This window comes from Clarias gariepinus, chromosome 6 (genome assembly GCF_024256425.1).
Source record: "Clarias gariepinus isolate MV-2021 ecotype Netherlands chromosome 6, CGAR_prim_01v2, whole genome shotgun sequence".
In the NCBI taxonomy this organism is placed as follows: domain Eukaryota; kingdom Metazoa; phylum Chordata; class Actinopteri; order Siluriformes; family Clariidae; genus Clarias; species Clarias gariepinus.
The window spans coordinates 17,934,859-17,950,135 of record NC_071105.1 but is presented as its reverse complement, the minus strand read 5'-3'; the positions used below and the strand labels follow the sequence as shown (position 1 = coordinate 17,950,135).

Genomic DNA, 15,277 nt, shown 5'->3' with positions numbered 1-15,277 from the left:
GTGGTGGATCAGGGACCCACCAACATAAAGGATAATCTTAAACAGTGTAAGGATAATCTTAAACTGGAAAACTGACCATTCTAACTTCCACTTGATGAGGATGGCCAGTGGAGTTTGCGTGTTCTCCCCATGCTTGGTGAGTATTCTCTGGGTTCTCTGGTTTCCTCCCACAGGCCAAAGACATGCATTGTATCCTTAGTGTATGATTTAGTACATGTACAGTACATGCACTGTATTATCAGGCCATATTAGTTTGACTTTGATAATTTCTACTTTGTACAGTTTTAGTTTTTCATTATTAGTTCAAATTAGCCCGTTTTAGTCAGAATAACACAATTAGTTAGACTAACTCAATGTACAGACTCTGTATGTGATCAGTAAAATCCCATTTGAGTTTCATATATGAAACGTTTACAACTATATGTTCTTGGGTATGATGCATGGCACATTGGAATTTGGCATCTTCTTCTTTTTTTCTATTTCCAAGCTCTCGATTGAATCAAGATATAAAAATAGCTCTGCTATTTTCAGTTCCATAAAGTTTTTTAATTTAGGTTCAAGTTCAGACTTTGGCTGGATCACTAAAGGGCATTCACAGATTCTTGCTGAAGCCACTCTTGCATTGCCTTAGCTGTGTGTTTTGCATCATGTTTACATTGGAAGGTAAAACTTGGCCATAATGTAATCATTTTTGAACAGGAAGGAACTTATAAGAATAATAAGTTTTTGCTTCCCTTCAACTTGACTTCCAGTCACTCCTGCGGAAATGTTTTATTTATTTTACCTTGCCAACAGCACCACACTTGTGTGGATATGGAATTGGTCAAAGTATACATGATGCCTAGTTTTCTCTAGATGTGAAACTTGGCATTATGACCTAATTTTGGTCTCACCTATATTAGACTATAGAAAAAAATATTTTTTGCAAACTACACGTGATCAGTCAGTTTTTTTTTTACAAGGAAATGGCTCCTTGTAAAAAAGACTTACATTCAACAATGATGGAAATGTTATCACAGTTCACAGATCTGCCTCATACAGATTTTCTACACTATATGTGACTTTTAGAGACAAAAATTTGCCATTGAAAATAATGTCTTTAACTGAGCTTAGACACAGGGGAACGTTAATCAAATTGTCTGAAAAGACATAATGTCTGTGACTTGTTGACTTGTTGACTTGATGATTTAAAGAAGGGGCAGCAACTAGATACTTCCACTGGTGTGCCCGAGACTTCAGCTGAATGAAGCTCTTACGTCAGTGGCCTGGGAATTCTCCCTATGTGGGATCGCCCTCCATAGATCACTGTTCACCCCTCTGGAATTCAGATGAGTTTACGGAATGAATAACCCCCTGGTTTTCACACATGGTGCTTAAATTAGGTGATAAAGGTAACTGTGATAAGGCGATAGAGCCATGATGAAGGTGCTGAGATGACAATGATGTGATCATCATTATGGACAGGCAATATATAAGTCTACACATGTCTCTGAGAGAGAGAGAGAGAGAGAGAGAGAGAGAGAGAAAGCATGTGTGTTTACGAGGGTGATCTTAAATTTATTTGAAACTGGTGACAGATTTGATGAAATTGTTGATGGATACACAGATCTCAGACTAACGATAAGTATTAAGTGACGAATGTGATTAAGGAAATGATAAAGCAAAGTCGAGCTGTAGCTTTATTTCCTCTGATGACTGCAAGTAGGAAATTATTCCATATATAAAACTCAATAAACTGACTGATGACAGGACACACCCTTTTCACCATATCCTGTATTTTTTTTTTAACATCCAAGGTTAACTTTAATTATGGTCAGGCAATCTTTAGTTATGTCGAGAGAAGGAGAAGGTTAGTCATCAGCCTTCTCCTCTGTCAGTAAACGTCTGCCTGTATTGGACATAGCAACTGGACTGACTGACTGTGTTTGTGTGTGTGTGTGTGTGTGTGTGTGTGTGTGTGTGTGTTAATCACATATATTGTCTGATATTTTAGATCTGATTACACAGCTCCCCATCAATTCCAGAAAGAGGAGATGAACAAATTGTTGGAGTGCACGAGGAGGGAAACTCAAAGGGGATCCCATGTATTTTTTTAATCCATCTTTGCTCTGTGCTCTATGTTCCCTCTCTCCTTTCATCCACCAACACCTGCTAGTCACACATTCACTATCCAATCAAGCCAAAACCTCAGCCCTGCGCTCTTTGTCCTCTCTTGTATCCTCTCTTGATTGTACACCCTTTTCGGATTCAATCTTAGGCAACTCCTAAAGGCAATGATGTAATCATCGTTATTTTCAAAAATGCTACTGTTACAGCTCAATCTGATTAGAAATGTGACCAATAATTACCGGTTTAGTTTATCTGCAATTGCCATGATGTTACTCTCTGATACAGTGGCAAGTGGTGGCATAGTTTACATAATGTTTATAGTCTGTATGCAAGTAGGAAGAAATGGAGAAAAAGAAGTAGTTATTGAATGATTGAGGTCAACCACGATATAAGATTATTCATTAGAATCTGGCCTTAACTCATCTGTCTCTCTTAACCCACAATTAAACTATGAGTTCTGGTTGACCTTAATGCATTGCATGACCTATAGGGAATGCTTCTCTTTGATCCATTGCCTTGTATAGCTGTCACTGTGCCACTGGCTTTACTTTAGAAGCTAATGACGTCTGAACAATTACAAAAGCCCAGGCTGGTGTGTTTGTGTTTGCAAACCAGGCAGAGTGTATATGTTCATGGATTTTTTTTTTTATTCTCTGGTTGCATAGAAGTTGATTAGAACGCCAGGTTCATCTGTTGAATTTCATTGCTGTTGTTCTGTTTCTGTGTCTGCATTTCTCCCTAAGAGGTCACTGCTGCCAGTGTTTTTGGTTGGGACTTTGCCACGCTTATATTTAAATCGTGTCTTTGGCACAGACATAGGCATTTCTGGCACAGATACTCTTTGTGTCAGCCTGCTCAAAGCAAATGTTTTCCTCTTTATAGATGCTTTCCCATCCTTGATACCATTCTCTACAATGCTGCTTCTGAGAGCAGAGATTGAAATCACTTCTTTCATCTTGTCCTCTACTGTGTGTGTACATATTGTATTTACACACACAGTACAGGACATATTATATATATATATTACATTGTTGTGTGTGTGTGTGTGTGAGTGTGTGTGTGTGTGTGTGTATATATATATATATATATATATTTTTTTTTTTTTACATTTTACATTTTACAGCTAAAGTTTTTTTTAACCCATTGGATCTACTGTAAAGTGCTGGACCTGTCTTCACAAATGAAGTAATACACTGTCCTGGAAATGTGACTCAGCTTCTCTTAGATGCAGGTGCTTGCACAGACATGAAACCTTATTCTATAGTTGGTACACCCTCTATTGCACCTACAGTAAACACTGAAATACAGTGAGTATTGACAGTATCTCCTAGACAACTAATCCCACTTTAGTATTCAAGACTTGCTGTTTGAAAGAACAATGAATGCTGCTCAATTAAATGTTGACATTTACTCCACTCCAATTTTTCAAGTAACTACAGTATATAAGTTTCACTTTGAGTAATAATTGGGGGGCGCTCTTGCGTGGAAGTGAAGTAGGACATGTTTGGCTCGTGCTCTCGCCAAACTCTTGTTTTTTATAGAAATAAGCGCTTTATTTTTACAAAACTCTATATAAAATTTGATATGATTTTCACTTTGAAATAAGGGGGAAATTAATATGCCGGGTCAATGGCTTACGTAGGGAAAACTACGCAAATATATGTAAATACGACGCATCATCCAACACTAGGCCCAACGAAGCCTCGTCTTCGTACTCCACCGTCACCCGGTCTCAAGCAACACCACCCCCTCCGGGCAATCTGGAGAAAATGCACAGGAAAATTGCACAGGAAAATCCATTACATTGTTGGATAATTTTGATAATTTAAACAATATTATTAAAACATTATTTAAAAAGCATTGGTAGAAGGGTTGATAATCACTGCATTAGATGGTACAACAGCTGAGTCTTGTCATGCATTCATTCATTCATTCACTGATGTTCTGTAATTGACTTACACCTAGGTTTCCCTTGTACCACCCAAGCAGCTCTGGCCCCTCAGGCCATGACTTCATAAGACCTTTGGTGGTGTACTCTGGTATCTGACACCAGAACGTGGACATCCGCGTATTGGACCTGTTTGGTGCTCAGACAGATTGGGATCTGGGGAGACTGAAGGTCAGGTAAGCAGTCTTAGGATCTTTTATGCCGTGGTGCACTGGGTATTTTGGTGCCTTTCTATCAGGACCAGCAATTACTTTTTTCAGCAATTTGTGCGGCACAGGTTTTTCTGTAGGATCGGCCCAGACATCCTGGCTCTTGCTCCTAACAGGCATAAATGAGCCATGGCTGTCCATGATCCTGTCACCAGTTTACTGATATATACAGTACTTGATAATCAATGTTAATGTGTTAATATTATTTTGTATTAATGTCATGGCTGATCAGTGTCTATATTTTGCAGCAAAAAACTTTTGGACTTTCACTCTTATATGGGCTTCCCATCCCATTCCGTATTTAGTCCCCCATTATGTAATAATAACGTCTACTATTCTGGTAAGGCTTTCCATTAGATTATGTGCTCATTCAGAGCATTAGTGAGACCCGACACTGATGTTGGGCAAGAAGGCTTGGTGTGCAGTCAGCCCTTCAAAGCATTTGAAAGGTGTAGAGAGAGGGTGAGGTCAGGGCTCTGTGCAGGCCATTTCTAACTCCACACCAACCTTAGCAAACAATGTTTTCATGGAGTGTGCTTTCTCAACAAAAGAATTATCAAGCTAGAACAGGTTTGGATCCAGCAGTTCTAGTGCAAGGAAATTGTGATGCTACAATTCTAGAAGGAATGGCCAGAACCACATATGAGGATGATGTGAGGTGTCCACAAACTTTTATGGATACTGAAGGACATTTAAAAAATGTACATGTAAGGTAAAAAGATATATTGCTATATAATCAGAGACAATCTGATTATTAACATACTTGGCATTATAAAATATAGGCTATATATATATAGTAGACAAAAAACTAGACAAAAAACTTATCACTGAGCCACCAAGGCCCATTCATATACCATTTCTACCTAGACAAACGAAAATAGGTAGGGGAATGTTAAAACCGCTCAAAATTTTGTCTTTTGCAAACTTTTCCCTATTTCGGTCTTTCTAGCACATTTCCATGTACTCCCTGTCTGCTCTTATTATTATTATATCCATCTCTTCTTTTGTATTGTCACTTTTCCTCTATATGTACTAGGTTATTAATTTTAGAAGCAGTCAGTATTAACCCTACTGGGGGCGGATTATGCAGAGAGACATGTTTTAATAGCATTGGAATGAGTCAGTTTTATTCAGGGGGATTAACTGGGTCATTGCTGCCAGATCAACATAAAGTCCTCCTTTGGTCTTGGTTGGCATGTAACACTATTGTTTTTTTTCCTCTCCATCATAGCAAGCCCTAGGTGGTATGCAACTACATCATAGGTGTACTGCATGTGAGAACGATCACAGCTGGGACTGTATTGTGACTGTACTCCTTCATTATTTTTTGGTCTGAATTGATTTTCTCTAATAGAAAACATTCACAAACAGTCCTCAGTGATATGATTCTTTTGCATGGGTTTTACTCTCTGCTGTATACTAATGAAATCTCAATCCAGTTACATTTTCTGGTGATATTTTAGAATAGATAGTTACTCACACATTTGCCTACTTTTCTTACTTTCTTTATGAAACTGCGAATAATTTCCCACTTAGTCATGATAATATAAATACAAATAGCATTGTATGCACAAGCGTATGAGTGTGTGTGTGTATGTGTGTGTGTGTGTGTGTGTGTGTCCTTATATCAAGCCAGGGTTGGAAAGAGTATGACTCTGTATTTTTCCATGTGCACGCTGCAGCTGATATTGACGCAGCACCGAGTCTCAGGTGCACCTCAGCCAATGGGAACACCGAACTGAATGTTCATCTCCCTTTTTCAACCAACCAGCTGTAGCTCCTATCACCTTGACACTCTCTCAGTATTCCTTAGCTCAGCCACACTGGCAATCCTCCAAGCTGTGTTAATCATGTCTTTTTTTGTTCATATGTATGTATATGTGTAGATATGAGTTCAATAAAACAACAGCTGTTATGTAGAGATACTAAGAATCTAAAAGTCTGACAACAGTGTTGAGGGTGCTGAAAAAGCAGCTGGCTTTTTTTTGTCGAAAAGCCAGTAATTATGTAGAGAGAGGTATGTTGAGAAAAAGAGAAAAACTAAGATAAGGAGAAAGGTGCAGCTCCATTCATTGTGTAGACAAACAGAAGAATGTCTTTCTGACTATCGCTGTACGTGCACATGTCGTCATACACACATATTTTCTAAATTCACCTTTGTTTTCATGACTTTGTGGACAGATTTTACTCCTGCTTACATAAACCAAAAAAAAACCACATATGTGCACATGCTTTCATTGGGACATGTGTAAGAGATTTCATTCGTAGAAGTGCTCTCATTTTTATAAATTAAGGTAATGATTATGCCATTCTGTTATAGCACCTGGTATTTACCCCTTGATCTTCTCCAAATAATATATAATAATATAATACAAATTAGAACTGAAATGGGTTGCATTGGGATTGCAGGGTGGTGTAGTCGTTAGCACTGTCGTCTTGCACCTCCAAGGTCTGGGTTTAATTCAGGTTCGATCTGTGTGCATGGAGTTTGCAGGTTCTCCCAGTGCTTGGTCAGTTTCCTCCCACAGTCCAAAGCCCTGTAGATTAGGCTAATTGGTGTTCTTAAATTGCCCATAGTGTGTCTATGTATGTGTGTGTGCCCTGTGATGGATTGGCACCCTGTCCAGGGTGTACTCTGCCTCGTGCTCTAAGTCTCCTGGATACGCTCCAGGTCCCTGCGACTCTAAATACAGGATAAAGTGGTATAGATGATGAGTGAGTGAGTGCATTGGGATTATATGTCCACAACCTACACAAAATGACTAATAATATAAAATAGAGAGCAAAATAGCTTGCAAAATTATTTTAAAACAACTGAAAGTTATAATTGTATAGACATTCATCCTTGTCACAGTAAAACCTGAAGTTGTTCTAGTGCAAACAGATGTCATCAGAAGTCATAAGTACTCATGTGTAATTAAAGTGCCACATGATCTCTGAATAAATACACCTGTTCTATGAATTCCTCCAAGTATGTTAATAAACCTAACTTAGAGAACACAGCAAACATGGTCATGTAGAGCAAGAAGCTATCAAACTATCCCAGGACAAATGTTCTGGGAAAGTATCAACCAAGGTTTGGTTGTTAAAAACATTTTTTAAAAATTGAGCATCTCAAAGTAGCATAGGGTTCATAAACCAAGTTACTATTAAATGTTACTCATTGGAGAACTAACGAAAAAGTGGCAAGTGTAATTCTGAAGGAGACAGAGCTCACTTCAGCTCTTTGAGGTGAGGCTTTACTTATTCGCACTGATTGTCAAGAAAGATGACAAAGTAACCAGTTACACTAATCAAATACAGCACAAAAAATGTACCAGCACAGCTGATGGTGAGCCTGTCATAAATTGTCTCAGGAACATCGGGAATATGTTTCGAGTCTGGAGACACTGCTATCTAGTCGTGGTGAAATCCTAAAAAATATATTGCTAATATGAACCACAGCATGATATTATAGTGAAGGCTAAAAATATTGCTCCAGACATTGACTGAATTCTTAGCTATGTGATGCAATTGTGTCTTTGTGAAAAGTTTGGTAGACAAAACAATAACACTGCTGTACAGTAGTTATACTGTTCAATTCAAGACCAAAAGAATATGCATGACTAGAGGATAAAGTAGATTTTTTTTTTATTCCTTGATATGTCTGCATAAGTTTTTTTAGGTTTTAAGGATACAGCAATATAAATATATACAAAAAAGAATAGTCTTTTTGATTAGTAACCATAGTCTTTTTTCTCAGTAAATCATAAACCACCCCACTGTAAGTCCCTAAAGACCCAGACTTGGCCTTTGTACTTATTGGGTTACCAGCCCTTTAGTCTTCATGCTCAGTCCTTCTCATCCTGTAGCTGGATCATAATGTACTCAAGGGCTGTAGTCAGGACTGAATTAAAAATGGTAGAGTGCTCCCCTGCCACCACCTGATAGACCTCTTTAATGTGCTTGATAAAAGATTTAAAAAGTCACGGAAAGAAACAGAGCATGTCAAGCCCTCTATGTCTCCTTTTCAGGTTCACTAAATCAACCAGAGTCAAGTCGTTCAATTTTACATTCAGAAAATTCAATTGAGTCAGTCTTAGTTATTTTCTATATCTGAAATGAAACAAGAAATAGCAAAGAATCTGCTATTTTACTGGATGGGATCAAATATCTGAGGAAAGTTGACAAATTCCAGACCTACTGTACCACAACTGCTCAGTTGGCCAATTTCATTATGATCACATTTCTTTTAAAGCCAAGCTCACATTGCACTTCGTCTGCTCCTTAGTCCTTAGAGTGCTATCTCTTTCTCTCAGTACATGAGGCCATGCCACAATAAACCTTTCTCTAAAAACTTCTTCAACTCTCTGCAATAACTTCCATAAATATTCTTGGCTTATTTGTTTCATTAACGATGCACTTGCTGACTGGCTGACTGGGTGTTTTTCTTGGTTTTAGCAATGATTGGAATTTGCAGACTCTTCACTGGTGATACAGTAGGTTGTTTGGTGCAGCACACTATAGATTTTCCAAACTTGATTTTTTTTATTAATGAATGAATTTCTCATTCATTCATCTTTTGCGATCATTGGTTACTTTTAAGTATATTCACTCATGAGGTACATTCTCAGCATAAGAGTTTGTGATTTGTGTTACCGTGTGTTTGGTACACATCAGCCTAATTTAAATAGAAACGAGGGCTCATTACAGAGAGACTTATTCATAAAGGTTTCTATTTGACGGCACGCCTCAGTAAACCTGATCTGTTTGTTTATAGCATTATGTTAACATTGTGTCAGTAAAAACAAAAAAAAGGCTAAAGCTAGAGACATGACGTGTGTGCGGGGTGTGGAATTGTGTAAGACTAACAAGGGAAGAAAGAAAATATATTGATAAGCGCCTACTTTGTACCACGCACTGTTGTGCTGCATTCTTTATGGCCCACTCTCACAGAAACATATGCTCCCACTCACTATGCTGAGATGAATACTCTCCTCAGGCGAGGAATTCCTCAGACAGCTTTCCTGAGACAACCTTCTGTGTGTGGCTGCTCGATAGTGAAACAATAGGCCTCAGAAAGCGGTGTACTCAGAGCCGTCCACTGGCCCCTTACCCAGAACAAGTTCACTATGTTCTTGGAAGTGAGGCATGGAGAGCCGAGTGGGCTGAGGGGCTGTGGCTCTGGTTTGAAGCTAGCAGCTGGCCCAAGTTAACCCCTTAACATCCACAATAAGAAAAAACAGTGAACAAAAAATGTCACTTTATGGTAAAAGTATCAAAATAATATTATATAAATTACAATTTATCATGAAGTCAGAAAAAGTCACGAACTTCACACACACACACAAACACACACACACTGAGACTTTATGTGAGATGTCCCATGTGTGTCCATATTTGTCAGGTAATTTACCTTCTAAAGATTCATACCACGTATCTCTCTCTCTCTCTCTCTCTCTCTCTCTCTCTCTCTCCCACACACACACACACATAAAACATGTTTTTTCAGGAATATAATGGATAATGGAAACTCCAGACCTGAGTGTGACCTCTTTCACACACACACAGATTATGTTCTCTTAAGACGAATAGTCTGCTCAACTCAGCAGGAAGTGCTATGTTTTGACTGAAACAGCTAGGATATTTTAAAGAACTCATACATTTTCCAGGATATATGTGACAAAATACATACAGTTTATCTCTCTCTTTGTCTCTTTCAAACATAAAACTACATACAGCCACAACACTAACACCATGGTCAGGTGAACCGAATAACACTGATTATCAATGATATACCAGTAAACTTTCATGCGCACGACTAATTTTTTCCTGTGAGGACCAAAGGCCAGCCAGTCAGGTCTGATCCCTTAGAAAAGCCAAAGCAGTACAAATTGCAGAAAAAAAGTAAATGCACTGATTTACCAGTGTGTCTGTGTCTTAATAAGAATTAAGCATGCATATCAGTAGCTTACTGGCTAGGTACACTGTATCATGGAAAGACACTATCCATTACTAAACACTTTGCCAATCCTGGTACTTTTTTGCAATCTCAGTGTATTGGTACTTATGTGAGGTGTGTGTGTGTGTTAGTTAATATGATAAATGTTTTTGTGATATGGGTGTTGATACGGTTATTGTATACTTAAGCTGATGAAGTGCTTTTAGAGGGAGAGAGAAAAAATGATAGAGAGAGAGAGAAGCATGTTTTTATATTTTGGTTAAGCACATTTATCTAACAACAGCCAAAGCAGGAGGACAAAGTAAGAATTACATGTGAACACAGCATTGATTAGCTGCATTAATATTCATATTAGTGAAATATCCTTACACCAACAGCAAGAGTAGAGTTTCGGATATTCTGCCATCAAGGACTTCAGGTCTGAAATACACCAGAGGCCAGCCATTTAGATGAAAGATAAGATGAATAATTCTTAAAGAAACAAATTTTCCTATTAACAGAGCAAACACACAGGTTTGAATTAATGAAATAGTTCACACCTGATTTGGGTGTAAATTATTTTTGATGTTTTTCTGCTTGTGTTTATAAAAAATATAAAATATAAGTTTTTGTAGTTCAATTTCTAAGAATATACACCAATTAGCCAGAACATTAACACCATATTATTAATAATAATAATAATAATAATAATAATAATAATTATTATTATTATTATTATTATTATTATTATTATTAATTATTATTATTATTATTATTATTATTATTATTATTAGTCACATAAACAACCAAAAATGACCAACAACAAGTGATCATATGTATCTGTGCTATTTATTTGCCTGTGTATAGTTGGTTAAAATTAAATAAAATTCATTTCATCATATTGCCTAGGCCGTGCTAAAAAAAAAAAGCTCAACCCCGACCCTTTTATACATAATTAGCTGCATTAATACACAATTGAAAGACTCTTTCCTTAAACAACATGAACAACCTAAGAACACCAGCGCAACTGACCCAAGACTCCCCACCCTATCCCAAGCAGATACACGAGTCCAATACATGGAGGCTTTTGGTTGTGAGTGTGAAATGTTTTGGTAATTCTACTGATGATAAAATTTTGTGTAATAATGGAACACTTATTAGTTTCTTATTAATTCAGTGTGTTGTGTTTAGCTGTATTGATATCCTGATTGTAGCTCTGTGGTTCAGTATCTACAAATACCCATCTATATCCGAGCTTTTATGTTTGACCGACATGCCAGGTATTGTGGTATATTTTTGGACTGCATGCCTGACTGTAGGTGGAATTCTTAGTTTAGGTAATACTCAGTAATCTGATGGGGATTTGCTCTGAGCAGTCTGATCATGGGGTTAAGTGCATCCCACTGTTTTCCACTATGACTGCCCAGTTGGGGCTGAGTTTTAGGGGCATTATGTCATTGTTAATTTTAGTATCAATATAACCTGTATTTGGAGTATTATCATTGGCTGTAAGTATAAATGTCTGTAGCCTGATGGATATTTTATGTTTGAATGTGCATGTTTTTGTCACTAACTTTGAATAACATGTCTTTTTTTATTTTATTTATTTTATTTACTTTTTGGGGATTTTGTTCCTGTATCACTCTTAGTATTAAATCAATGTGTTTTCAGATTTACACACACACATACACACACACACCACACTACACCACACAGATGCACTTTTAGTTTTTTGCACATTTACACATGTACACACACACGCACACACACACACACACAGATGCACTTTTACTGAAAGGCACTAATTATTATTATTATAATTTTTTCTATGTTGTGCTGATGGCTGCCTGTGGTCCTTTGCCCCCCCCTCAGAAAACAAGAATGCAAATTCCAAACTGTTTCTCATAGCATGACCTAGCATAACAAGTTGGACATGTTAAAGTCTGTCAAACATTTTGTGCATGTTAAACCCCTCAGTCCACAACACAAATTAATTGTATCATGCATACCGTAAACAAAGTCATGCATCACACAGCAGTACCTTTAGTGTATGTACACTCTACACATAAAGAAGGCTGCAGTAGTATACATGTTCTGCAGTCTACAATATACGTGGAGTGTAAAATACATTTTTCTTCATACATTTTTAATGAAAGAAAACCCCAAGAATTTGGAGCACACGGTTTAATTTATTTTTGGATTTCTGATATCACCACAAATGTACACATCAAAAGTTTCAGCCTACATAATCACTTAAGGATTTGCTTTCTTTCTTTCTTTCTTTTTTACAATTTTTTTCATTGCAGGCCAAAGCTGAAGACATCAAAAGTATAAAATAGAAAATGGAATTACATAGTAAGGAAAAAAGTAAACAAAACAAAATGTGTATTTTTGATTCTTCAAAGTAGCAACCTTTTGCTTTGATGACAGCTTTGCACATTCTTGGCATTTTCTGAACCAGCTTCATGAGTTGAGTCTGAATTTCAGCTTTGAAATGCTTTTCAACAGCCTTGAGCTCCCATCATGTTGTGCACGTGTTGTTGTGCACGTGTATTTCTAGTAGTGTGCAAAGCTGTCAGGAAGATAAATAGTGGCTTTTTTGAAGAATCTAAAATATGAAACTTCTTTTTTTTTTCTAAACACTTTTTTACCATGTGGGTTTTTTTTATATATAGATTGGTTATCTTCACTGTTGCTTTACAACGTAAAATTAGTCAAATTAAAGAAAAAATCCTTAAATGAGTAGGTGTATCCAAACCTTTTATAAGGTTATGAATTTGTAAAATATCGAAGCAATGATTACATTCATTGAGGTGCCACAGGCATCTATCTTAAGCACTGGAAATGCTATACATTTCATCCAAGGCTGGGTCAAATCTGCAAGAAGAAATCTCCACACTTGTCTACAGTTGACTGCATGCTTTTATGACATGACCCTAGACATGCCTTGAAATGGTCTACACTCTCTGGCGCAGACCAGCCATGAACTGGAATTTTCTGGAATATCAGTATTATGGTACATTTTCATGCTCGACTAATGTTTGCAGCTGACCACATGAACACATGAACTACATGGTGGTGGAGCATCATTCTTTGGGAATTGAACAATTCCTGGCAGTTGAACTTGTGCATTGCACAAGATGAATGGAATAATGAATAAGGAGGACTGCCAGAGAATTCCTTAGCAAAACATCAAATAATCAGCTTCATAATTGATCCTGATCCTGTTTAAGGTTTTTAAAGTCTGTATTTACTTGTCTATGTTATTTGTTCATTGCCTGACCATTGCCTGACTGACATTCTGATACCCGTGCAACTTTTGCCTGCCAAGTTTATTAAAGATAAGTCAAACTACCATTAGGTCAAAGTGTTCTCACCAGACATACCACCACAATGACCGGTGTGTGCATACATGCATGTATCCTCTTCAGAGAACTTCACTTAGCAACACAGTCCTAGCCTTCAATTCTAGGACTTTAAGAACCTCATACTTATAAGCAGACTCATTCATTAACTTCAAAACTAACCTTTTTTATGGAGCTTTTGTTGAGTTTCCAGGCCAGTGGTTCTCCTGATCTGTACATCTTAGTTTATGGCTTGATCACAATATACTCAGTTCTAGATTAAATAAAAAGCTGTTGAATGCTGCCCTGGAATCCCAAAACTCATGACAGGACTCACTTCACTTGTTAAAAACCAGGCAAATATTATCAAAGTCATTGGATAGGTCAAAGCCAGTTTCCTCCTCTTCCTTCAAGAAGGAACGACACCCAACAGCTATGTGCAAAGCTATGAGGGGATGCAATTTAAAAAATTGCTCCTTGTTTGGGCTCTTCTTTGAGCTAGTTAACAAGCTTATCAAGTTTGTGATTATGTCCTTGTTCACAAGCTCAGTTAGCATGCACCCATATATAAACCATATATAAATATTTTTTTAGAAAAAACAGTTATGTTAGCATGTTTTTACATCAGAAATGTGTTCTAGTTAACCTTATTTTGTCATGTGCAAAAAGCAAAATGTCAAAGTTCCATTTCAAATTACATTGATATTAATTAGATTGTCATGTTTTAAATGACACTGTACTTGTCACGAACTAACCTGGATGATCGGAAGACTTTAGCACTAGCAGTTAGCCCTTTGTAGCGTGGATGGTAAACCCAAACGCGGAAGTAAGCGAATAGGCAGGATAACCACGCGATTTTATCTTAGGACTCTCACACAAGGGGAGCAAGGGAAAAACACAAATTTAACCCGCGTCCTATAAACACACACTCGGATTAGAAAGCAAACCCAAGAAAATGAGTACTCACGATTTGGCTGACGGACAATCTGGACCAACATGGGCGAAACTCAATGACTGAGCGAGTGTGAGGCGCCATCTTGGCTCCTTTTATGCTTCCTGTTTCGCGACCGTACTACTTCCGGGTCCTAGTGCCGGTCGCGGAACGGGTGTGTGTGACAGTACCCCCCTGTCCAGGACCGACTCCCGACGGTCCTGGGGTGGAGGATACCCGACGACGGTAATCCCTGATGAGCTCTGGGTCGAGGATGAACCGGGCCGGAACCCACGATCGCTCCTCGGGACCATAGCCTTCCCAGTCGACCAGGTACTGGGTGCCCCGGCCCCTTGGTCGCGAATCGAGGATCTGGCGCACGGTGTAGGCAGGGCCACCGTCAATGATTCGGGGAGGAGGAGCAGGGGGGGGAGGGTGGAATCATAGGTGAAGTGGTGAAGGGTTTCAGTTGTGAGGTGTGGAAGACCGGGTGGATTCGGAGCGCCGCAGGCAGCTGGAGCCGGTAGGTGACAGGATTAATCCGGAGGGTAATGCGATATGGGCCGATGAATCGGGGTGAAAGTTTCCGTGCCTCTGTGTGGAGATGAAGATTTTTCGTTGACAGCCATACCTTGTCACCTACATTGTACAATCGTCCCGGAGGGTGTCGACGGCGATGTTGGGTGGTGTAGCAAGCGTTGGCCTGTTGGATGGCGTGGTTGGCTTGGCGCCACAGCCGTCGACACCGGCGGACCAACTGTTGGGCCGACGGTACGTCAACCTCCGGTTCCTGGTGTTCGAACATGGAAGGTTGGA

General features: G+C 38.5%; 1 long non-coding RNA gene across 1 annotated transcript; it reads right to left on the bottom strand.

The window, feature by feature from the left end:
* Window positions 1-3,282: 3,282 nt before the first annotated feature.
* On the bottom strand, window positions 3,283-13,932 carry LOC128526132 (uncharacterized). The gene is made up of 3 exons (XR_008360773.1): window positions 13,714-13,932; window positions 10,577-10,627; window positions 3,283-3,869 (listed from the first exon to the last, which is right to left on the bottom strand). It is a non-coding gene; the product is annotated as an uncharacterized LOC128526132 (long non-coding RNA).
* Window positions 13,933-15,277: the final 1,345 nt, after the last annotated feature.